Raw genomic sequence first — 10,000 nt, forward strand, 5'->3', positions numbered from 1 at the left:
AACTATAACATCCAAGCGAAACATGTATATATAACTATGAGAGAAACAAGAGTGAATTCAGATGATCTAATTCACTCCTTGGAGAGAAATTAACTCTAACTTTATGCCAGAGAAATAAGGTGTTGCAAGGTTCCGTTTCCCATCAATCCGAAACTAAACACTTTCTCTCCCACAACGTGTAAATCTTCTGTAAACAGAAAGGAAATAAAACACGCTAAAATGACTCTCTCTTCTAAACAACGATCTCGAGAGCGATATACTTATGCAAATGACTTGAAACCAACGGGGAAACAATTTAAAAGTTGCGCAATTCGAGATCCTGTCAAGCGAAGAAACGAATGTGACTGAACTCCCCCTCAAAACAGTTACAGCTTTTCAGTAGTATATTGCAAACCGAGAAGATTGATTTTTTCGTATGAAAGAGGAAGTTAATATTAAAGTGATCTCGTTGTCTTTGCTACTTTTTATAAACATTTGAGAATGAAATGGTACAGTCGTCTTTTGCCACTTGTAATTTTGAAGAAGTTTTGAAGTAGCTTGAATTGGAATGTGTTGGTGTCACCAGCATTTATAACTCAGAAGAAAAACTTGCAATATAAAGGAAGTTCTTTTTTTGACAGGAAATTTTAGTCAAGCCTTATATAACATCAGACATATGGTGATTAAATTTCGCATAAAGAAAGGAATACATGATCAGGATACCTAATGGATCCTAGCTTAGCCTATACTTGTATTTTCCGTTTGGTCCTTAATTCGAAAAATCAATTTTATTCCCATTACAATTAGCAAAAACAGAAAAAAAGCTTGTCTAACTGTGAAATTTTGAAGACAAACAGGCAATTGTAGTCTTCTAATAATTTTTAAAGACACCTCTGTGGTATTTTTTACCCTCGTCCACTATTTTTATCGCGTGGGACGCATACCCGTGATGCATAATGGGATAGTCTTCGCGCGTGGGCGCAACGTGGGTGTAGTGATGCTCCACTTTTTTTATGAATGAAAATAATAATTTTACTTTCCTACAGACGTTTTTGGACTCAGAGACGTGATCGCCATGACTCGATCATTGTCTTGATAAGTGAAAGCCTGTCGATTCTCACTCACAAGGGAGACATTCTCGACCGTCTATCGTATTGGTCAAACAGCGATCAAACAACTTTCTCATTCAAAACCGGCAAATTTGAATGTGTAGATGGTCATTCAGTACCTGCGACACGCTTTCGTCCACCTCTGTTCGAAGGGATTTTTGTGGCGTTCATGCATCGGCGTGGATAGTTCGCTTCAAGGTAACGTGGATTCTGATGTAAGTGTCTGACAGCAAAGTTATAGTCCGGTGTAGCGACAAAATGGCGCGAAACTCTTAAGCTTACTTGTTTCGATCAAGAATCGATCAGCTATCGGGGTGTTTCTATGGGTGATTATAGGCATGTTTTGGAAAAGCCTTAAAATTGTTTGGCTTAACATTCGACAGTTACTACGACGGTCGAAAATACCACAATACTTGAAGAAATCATGCATTAAGAAAGTTTATCAATTAATAATAGATCAACGGAAATCCGGAATGAATACATTTAAGCTTAGATTATTTTTCGTAAACTTGAAAACGATTGAAAGCACATGCTTTGCCTTTTTACGACTTCCTGCCTCGCGTTCTTCCAAAAAGAGAGCATAGTGCTGAGGTCATGCCATGCAAATTTAATTAAGTTTCTATCAAATATGGGGATTGGCCATGAATAAAGTAATTTCTTACTAGATTGTATGAGTTTTTGCACCAGTTTTTGCACGTCTTCAATTAAATAACATTGATTCTCAGATAACTACATCCAAGTAGGGTACTGTGCACTGAGATAATGCGGCTGCCTGGCGCAGCTTATATATGCGTTTAGCCCTATCTTCTTGAGCTGTGCTGTTCACACTTTAGTCCTAATTGTAACCCTATTAAAAAAAGCGGGATTACTGAGCATATTCAATTAGTAACCCTATTATATTTATTATTATTTTTATCATCATCATTATTATTGTTATGATTTATTATTATTATTATTATTATTATTATTATTATTATTATTATTATTATTATTATTATTATTATTATTATTAGCATTTGGTGTTCCTCTCACCAGGCCTTTATTATTGACTTCAAAGATGAATACAATCTGCCTATAAAATTATCACTAAATCACTTGAATTTTGTAAGTAGAAGCAATCTAAGCTAAAAAGTGGGAAAAGAGAGTAAATAGTTATGTTTCAAACCTTAATTCCATCAGTGGGAGGTGGCCATCCTTAAAAATGGAGAGCTTATATTTTGGGCTTTGTCATTTTTCAACGGTTGGCCTGGTTGTTCATAGGGTGATATTCAATAATGTAGGTCAACCACCATGGCTATGTATTGGCTTTGACCATTGTTAAGACAGGATAACCAATTAACAGTTGAGAGAACTTGGTTGCTACCATGCCTACAAAAATCTTTGGAAACTATGAGGGCCATAATAACACTGAAAGTTTGATGAGAAATGTCATTTTACTCTTTGGAATTTGAGAAGACTACTGGGTATACAGGAAGCAGTTATCACTCATTCTATGAATAACTAATCGGTAATAGTTCTTCCTGTTCTACACAGGAAGTTCAACTTTGCTTAACCAAGCTACATGTACATGTACTGGTAGTAAGGTTCTAAGAATAAACAAAAGTCCATTGTAAACTGGAGTCTTTTTGTGATGTTTATTAACATCAAAGTTTCATTATAATTTCTCAGTTAATGCAACATGTCATTGATCAGCATGTGTTTAGATACCGGTAATTTTAAAACCTTTCAACTTGTTTTGAATGTAAACATGTTGATATTCTTCCTAGTTGACAATATATTTTTGCTGTTTGCCTGATATAAAAATCTAAAAAGGGTGGCACCATCTTTAAAAAGATACATTTCTTAACCTTAACTTCATAATTTAACCAATGGGAGTTAACTGTCCTTAAGAATGGAGAGGCTTTGATTTGGGGCTTGTCATTTGTATCTGTGGCAAGGTACGTGTTCAAAGAGCAATCAGCAATATCTACTGTAGTTCGCCTACCATGGCTATGTATTGGTCTTGACCATTGATAACCCTTTAAACTTGCAGGATTTCCTCAAATCAAACTTTGAACGACTTGTTACTTTTACCAATGGTTACAATAAGTCACTGACAAGAATAGCAGATAAAAATATTAACATTAATGAGGATTTAGTTGCTAATCATGCCTATATAAAAATGTTTTAATTAATGAAAAGGAAAAGCTTAACAACGAACAGCAGTTATTGCACAGGAAGTAGTTATCATTTCCCAATTTTAGCATGAGTTTCTGAGTAGTTCTTCCTGTTCTACACAGGAAATTTTCGTGTGGTTTATCATCCGTACCTGAGGAAACTTGAACATCTAACCATTTACAGATGTCATTGCAAAGGCAGCACTTTCTCCTCAGTTATTTAAAGACCCTAAGTGTTGATCCGGCCGCAATTTTTGATCCTGCAACCTACTGCTCAGTAGTCGGATGCTCAACCAATTAAACTGCCGACCACTTACTTGCAAGATTGGGATGTCACATGATCAGAGTGAATTGGGTTTATGTCATGTGAAGCTCGAAAGAAAAAATGCTAGTTTCCCTTGTATGGGAGGCAGTCTTCCAGTGGTCAAGGGTATTAGTATGTTGCAAAGATGCCAAGGTGGTCATTAAGATTACCAGAATATATCAAAAGCTGAGTTCAAGACTCAGTTTGTTGCAGATTTTAAATTGTTCTATGCTGTATGAAAGTTAAAGCAGCCTTTATATTGAACAGCGATAACTGTAATAATGCAGCAGCAATAACCAAGTCAATTTTTTCCAAGGTTTTCATAATTCCATTTGCAGATGTCATGTACTTTAGGGGTGCAGGGATGGCGCAGTGGTGAGAGCACTCGCCTTCCACCAATGAGGCCCGGGTTCGATTCCCAGACGCGGCGTCATATGTGGGTTGAGTTTGTTGGTTCTCTACTCTGCACTGAGAGGTTTTCTCCGGGTACTCCAGTTTCCGCTCTCCTCAAAAACCAAAATATGATTTGATTTGCGTTAACTTGTTAATTTCAATATACAGTGTCCCCATTAGTGCTCTGCAGCGCTAGAAGATTAGACACTTAAATAAAGTTCTTTCCTGTTTTCCACAGGGCAGTTTTTTCTTCTCTGTTTGTTGCCCAGTTTACTTCAATAAAATGCAAATGCTTGGTTTTTCTTGTACATGTGGGTGCTCTGAAGTGTTTTTTGAAAGAAATTCTAAATTAGGGGTTGCTCACCTGAAGTTACTGTGAACATCTTGAAGGAGAACAGAATCTTGTGAATGGAACTATATCTTAAAAGCAAAAGATCTATCCCAAAAATGGGTCGAACCCAGGAGTCATATCATGACTAAGTGAAATACCATTGTGTGGGTGAGTGTAGTCCAGAGAAGGCAATGTTTTGGATGACACCGACTGACTTTCGTCTGAGTCAAGTGACTTATACCGTTATATTCTACTGATGTTACACAAATCACTCGACTCTGAAGATGACTTTCGTTCAGTTTGTGGAAATGTCAGTGATCAGTGTCATCGTAAACAGTCCTTCTCAGGACCACATTCAGGGACGATTGTACATGTACTTCGCTTGTAATATAATAATTAAAATATCTGTCTATTTTTCAGTACTAAACCATTATTAGCGTCGTTTCTAAAACGAGGGTAAGGGTAAGACCAAGGGTGAGGGTAAGGGTAAGGATACAAATACAAAAAGTATCCTAAACATGCATAAAAGCTAACCTTAGGCCTAATTAGGCCTAAACAAAAGTTTAAGGTTAGCTTTCATGCATTTTTAGGATACTTTCGGTATTCATATCCTTACCCTCACCCTTGGTCTTACCCTTACCCTCATTTTAAAAACGCTGCGTTATTAGATCGGTGCTGGTTGCGCAAGCTAACATTTCCGCTAAATCTGTTTTTTTAGCATCTAAAGGAGTAAGGGAGGGAAAGCTAAGAAATGGCATGGCTGCAATACTGCTACTATAATAATGATTATTATAACGACTTTGACAGTGACCATGACAACAACAATGATAATGATAATAATGATAAATTAGGTATGGTAAAGATCGATATTGAGAGAATTCAAGGTTTTAACGTACACACTTTGTTTTATGATGCAAAAAAAAGACTGACAGAAATTGATCTAATAATACTGTAATAAGGTTTGTGTTTGAGGAGAGGGGAAAACCTCTCAGAGCAGAGAAGAGAACCAACAAACTCAACCCACATATGATGCTGAGTCTAGGAGTTGAACCCAGGCCACATTGGTGGGAGGCGAGTGCTCTCATCATTGCTTTGTATTGGTCAATGGAACATTGACATTCTTTGCACTTTGTGTTTTTCTCAACAGATAATTCCATTTCTAGTCGATTAAAGTCTCCAATGACAATACTTGGCAAGTTGTAAACAGCTTCCTAAGGACCAGATGCAAACTGGAAACATTGCAGTAAGAAAGGTACATCAAATCAAAACCTTTTCAATTCTTACAATGTGTATGTATCACAGGGCTTTAGTGCTGAGTGATAGAACCACAAATTTTCTGTTTAAAACAAAAATACCAGTGTTGTGCGTTTTCTTAGATTTTTTTCCTTTTAACTGCTATCCAGCTCTTTGTAGGCTTTATTAATGGTTCATATTATTAATTGCAAAACAGCACCCTTCACCACATTACTGTAATGAAGATATTTATGGATCTTTAACAATCTTGAAATGATTGTTTTGATCAACAAGGATCCCATAAAATTATTTTGAATATTAAGGTTTTTAAGGATAGCAGGTACAAAACACAGGTCATAGGTCACAGGTCACAGGTCATTGTTAAATACAAATACAGACTAAACATTCATTAAAGCTAACCTTAGGCCTAATTATAGACCTGTACAAGCACGTTTTTAGGCCTAATGTTAGCATTGGTAAACCCTTAGGGTTTTTTCATATATCTTAATGAATTTTGCACTGTATATTAAGTAATTATATGTATTGTTAAAACAATACAACGTACAATGTGACTTGTTACTTGTGACCTGTGACCTGTGTTTTGTTCCTGCCCTTTTAAGGATCTTCCTAGAACCTTGTAGTATATGTGAAGCTCAATAATTTATTGATGCTCTCATTAGAGGACCCTCCATATTGTCCAGAGAACAAAAATTGTCCATATTGGAACTGGCTGTTCCAGCATGTGGGAAGGTGTGAATGCAGAGAGAGGGTTTAGCCATTCATTTGCACACTCATGGTTTGATCTTAGGATGTCTGCTCACATTAATGTCAGATGGGAGAGTTTTAATAATAATTTGATTTAATAATGATTTATTGTATATAAAAGTGGTCTAATGCCAAGACTCTTAAAGATATTTGCCATACTTTTGGTTTGCCCTGTGTAAAAGAATCCTGAGTTGTGGCTTCTGGATTCTAAACTCAGTCATGGGTTCCACAGAAATGGATCCTGCATTCCATTGAAATTTGTGGATTTTGGATTTCGTGCTCTGGATTTCAGATTCCAAAGCCTCACATTTGCTGGATTCCAAAACCGGAATCCTTCAGATCAGGCAATTTGGTGATCATTCGGGATCTTGTAAACATGTAGCAGAGATTTTGCAAGATGCTCTCAAGCCAGGATCCTAAAATCTTTTTAAGACCTTAGCGACTGAAGATCTTTGATTGATTTTCCAACAATCATTCAAAGAATGTTTTAAAAATATCTTAGTATGATCTCCATTTACATTGTACTCTTTGAAGATTTTTCAACATCCTCAAAGATTCTTGGAGATGTAATCTGGCTGTACCTAGATGTAAGGCATTGTTGCCCTTGTGAAAATGTTCTTGCAACATTTCCTGCAATACCAAATTTGCACTTAGAAGTTGCATTATACATAATGCCTAATGATTTGCATGTCAGTAGTGGAACTTGACTCAATGCTTGTCTCTGCGATAATTATTGTTGCTGCAGCTTGTCTCAAAACATGTTTTTCTAAGTGAAATATGTAAAACTGCTTATTTGGCAATGGTATTTGAATCCAAACATTGTCAGCATGACAAAGTGGTGAAGTAAATTCAGTTAAAATTATCATTGTCTTTCCATCAACAGAATTTTAACTGGTTCAGAATTAGTCACATTTGTACTTCTCTACATAAGCTTTTTTGTCTTCTATGCCAGACTTCGTTCATTACATTACATTACATCAGTGTTCTTAGACTTTTGTGACTAAATTGAATTAGTTTGAGATAAATAGTTAGTGATAAAGTGAAGCGATGTTTTACACTAAGAACCCTATCAGGAATGTTCTGGACTGTAGACTGGTGAACCGGGCAAGAGGATTCAGATTCGGCAAAATAGAAAACATAACATTGTGGATTTTTGTTTAATTTGATTAAAGACTTTAAACCTAGTGTGGAAAAGTGCTCAAACACATGCTTCAGGTTGTCTTTTCATTTCAGTTGACTTCACTTGGCATGATTCATCCCAGAGGTTTTTCTCCGGTACCGTCCACGGCGCTAAATACACTTTACACTTAAACAAGTTCGTTATTTATCTCGGGCTTGTTGATAGAGCAGTTTTCAACTGAGTGTCGTAAAACCAAAACCAAAACCAAAGTTATTACTTTGGCCAATCAAAAAGGTCGGAGACAATCCAGTAAACCAATCAAAACTTGAAGTAATTACAAGTAGGTGACACAAAGCGCGGGAAAATGTGCACGCGCGAGCCACGATTGGTTTTGGTTTCACTTCTGATTGGTTGAAAAAATGGCGCGAGAACTTTGAACCAATCACTGAGTGAAGTAATCATAAACCAAAGTAATTCACTAATTACTTTCGACACTCAATTGAAAACCACTCAATTCGAAGTAAGGTGATTAACTTTTGTCATTACCAAGAAAGAAACTAAGTAAAATTTGAGAACCCATAGGGTTAGAGTTTCTGCGTAGCAAATCAATAATTTGGAAGGCTGCCACAGCTCACTCGTTGCAGGTCATTGGTTTACCTTTTTGAAAGTAACCGAAAACCCTCAATTTGGCTAACCCTAGGCCTAAAAACCAACCTTAGGCCTAGGGTTAGCCAAATTGAGGGTTTTGTTTACTATCCAAAAGGTGAAACAATGACCTGCAACGAGTGACCTGTGTTTTTAGACCCGCTGTTACAGCGGTCATGTTGGTGCACAGAACAATGTAGTAAAATGTCTTTTGGGAATTTGACTCTATTCTTATACAAAACTTGTGGGACCTTTTATCTATTGTTTTGTACACCAACATTGGCGATAGCAGGGGCCCATCATCCGGAGCCTCCATCCAGACTATATCCTTGAGTCAACCTTTGCCCGTATCACTGGTGCGTGACTGCTTGTGATGTAATGCAAAAACTTTGTTCTGATTGGACGGCATAATGCATTCGCGGGAATTCGAACGTCTAAAAATAAAAATAAATGGGCAAAGGTTGTCCCCAAGGGTTTACATGGGAGATTGAGGCTCCGGGTGATGGACTCCTGGCTATAGTTAAAACGACGTAGCTCTCCAGTGAGTTCTTGTAGCGCATCCCACCGGTGGTACGAAAGTCGTAGGTTCGATTCGTGCCTAGATTCTAGGGCGCGTTTCTCGAAAGTCCCGAAAACTTTCCGGGCCCGAAAAGCCATTTTTGAACCAGCCAACCGCTTGTTCAGGAAAGCCGATCTTTTAACATGTTTTCAAGCTAACTAAAAGAAACATGTCTGTGAAGTTTGACGACTTAAATCCTCTCCGTTCTTGAGATACAAAAGGAATTTTGACACCCGAAAATGCCCCGAAAAGTTTCGGGACTTTCGAGAAACGGGACCCAGGACTCTGATGTTTCAATTGCCCTTTCGCCCGTTGCCGAGCAACTTGTAATATATTTCCTTCTCGCCGGCGCATTTCACCTTTCCATCATTTCATGTAAGCCTAAGGTTAGCATTTTAATTGTAAAGGTTTGGGTTGTTTCAGTTAAGGTAAAACAGTGACCTGCAACCCTAACCAGCAACCTGCAACCTACACTTTACACCCTCCGGTATAGAGCGGTTTTCAATTGAGTGTCGAAAGTAATTAGCGAATTGCTTTGGTTTTGCATTTACTTCACTCAGTGATTCGTTCAAAGTTCTCGTGCCGTGTTTTCAACCAATCAGAAGTGAAAGTGAAACCAAAACCAATCGTTGCTTGCGCGAGCACATTTTCCCGCGCTTTGTGCCGGCTGTGTGTGATTACTTTGAGTTTTGATTAGTTTACGGGATTGTCTCCGTCCTTTTTGATTGGCCAAAGTAATTGCTTTGGTTTTGGTTTAACGACACTCGATTGAAACTCGCTCTACCACACAACTTTAAGAACATGTTATGAACGTTTGCAGGCTCGAATCGCAAAAAAGAAATAAAATAAAATAAAACAAAATAAAGTAAAAACTCTCAGCCTTAGCCCGAAGTTAGACGTTGTTGTAAAACAGAGTGTAGTTATTACGCACCCACTAGTGGTTTTTCACTCCATTACGCCACTGTTTTCAGTTGCAATGGCAGAGGCGGGTGATTTATGGTGAATCACCTTTACTTTGTCCTTAAATAGAAATAATTTTTTGAAACAGAGGCGTAAAATGTAACTTAAATAGTGCGTGTTATATTGCCGGGTACGCTTAATTATGTTTGAAAGACCGATCTACAAGCACATGTCGTGGAAATTACTTGAAGCTATGCGGGGCTGTTCTCCGCAGAGCAGCTCAGTATCCGGTTAGAGCGCACAGGATCGTGGGTTTAAAGCAATCTGGGACTTTTCTAAGTTCTCTATGGTTCATCAAATTTTCACCCACTGTGTTGAACGAAATTCCGGAAGTTTTTATATCCTGAGTCAGAAAAAAAGGGAAAATAGGAGATCAGAAGAGAAGCACTGACTTCTTGCTTTGTTTGTTAGGGCTGTTTTGCATTCCTGCAAGCAGTGTTTCTTGC

General features: G+C 37.6%; 1 long non-coding RNA gene across 1 annotated transcript in view; it reads left to right on the forward strand.

The window, feature by feature from the left end:
- The first annotated feature begins 956 nt into the window (after nucleotides 1-956).
- LOC138044477 (uncharacterized) overlaps nucleotides 957-10,000 on the forward strand; it is a 17,122-nt gene continuing 8,078 nt past the window's right edge. Inside the window, exons 1-2 of the long non-coding RNA XR_011131436.1 lie at nucleotides 957-1,303; nucleotides 5,420-5,524. This is a non-coding gene — a long non-coding RNA (uncharacterized lncRNA). The remainder of the gene's footprint in view (nucleotides 1,304-5,419; nucleotides 5,525-10,000) is intronic.

Source organism: Montipora capricornis, chromosome 4 (assembly GCF_036669925.1).
Source record: "Montipora capricornis isolate CH-2021 chromosome 4, ASM3666992v2, whole genome shotgun sequence".
Classification (NCBI taxonomy): Eukaryota; Metazoa; Cnidaria; class Anthozoa; order Scleractinia; family Acroporidae; genus Montipora; species Montipora capricornis.